The 796-nt window shown below is 41.5% G+C and overlaps 1 protein-coding gene across 1 annotated transcript in view; it reads left to right on the forward strand.

Moving 5' to 3' along the window:
* arhgap5 (Rho GTPase activating protein 5) overlaps window positions 1–796 on the forward strand; it is a 46518-nt gene that overhangs the window by 41331 nt on the left and 4391 nt on the right. The gene's annotated exons all lie outside the window — the stretch shown is intronic.

A 796-nucleotide genomic window follows, 5' to 3' on the forward strand; every position in this document is an offset into this window, starting at 1 on the left:
CCCCCCCCCCCCCCCCATAGAAGCAACATATCCTACATCTGCTGTGGATTTGACTCTGTGAAATGCTCTGAGAAAAAAGCTGCCCATTCAGCCATTTTGTGTGTTTTTCATCTTTCTGTGGCTCTTAAATAAATGTCACCAAATAGCCATCTTTTAATAAATCGCCCCAGAGAAATAAAATCAAATACAGCTTTAACTGTCAGAGACATGAGTTGCAGAGTATCTTCAAGCCGACTCGCTTAAACCTGCTGTTTAAGTCAAATAAAGTTGACATTTAACAATTGGGTTTACTGTAGATGAAGTCCTGCGGTCGCTCTCCTCGCTGCGGCCCGTTCACATCAGAGTGTAAAAAGCACCATTGCAGCCAATTAGCTCCCCTGTCAGATAGAGAGGGTGGCGGGCTGCCGGCTCACGGCTGCTTCCACCATAGACAGCTGGATCTATTATTAAATTATTAAATTATTAATGGAAATGAGATGAAAATGGACTTGCTCGGGGAGCGGCTCTCAGCTGGGATGGGGAATCTTTGGGGGATCCAGGGGTCACCGTGGCTCTGCTACATTAACATTTGGGGCTGAAGCAGTCTGTTGGTTGTTTATTAATGCACTTCATTAAACAACATGATATGAGAAATGTTTCTTTTTTTATATGAAACAGATGTTAAATTTCCTTTTGGGGACGTCATTAGAAATTGGGAAAAATTAGAAGTTGGAGAAAAGGTTATAAATTGCAATATGTTTAAAACCACATTATTATTGTTTTGCGGCATAAGTATCGTAAAGATATCGTCAGGTGA

The sequence above is a fragment of the Etheostoma cragini genome, chromosome 20 (genome assembly GCF_013103735.1).
Source record: "Etheostoma cragini isolate CJK2018 chromosome 20, CSU_Ecrag_1.0, whole genome shotgun sequence".
NCBI lineage: Eukaryota > Metazoa > Chordata > Actinopteri > Perciformes > Percidae > Etheostoma > Etheostoma cragini.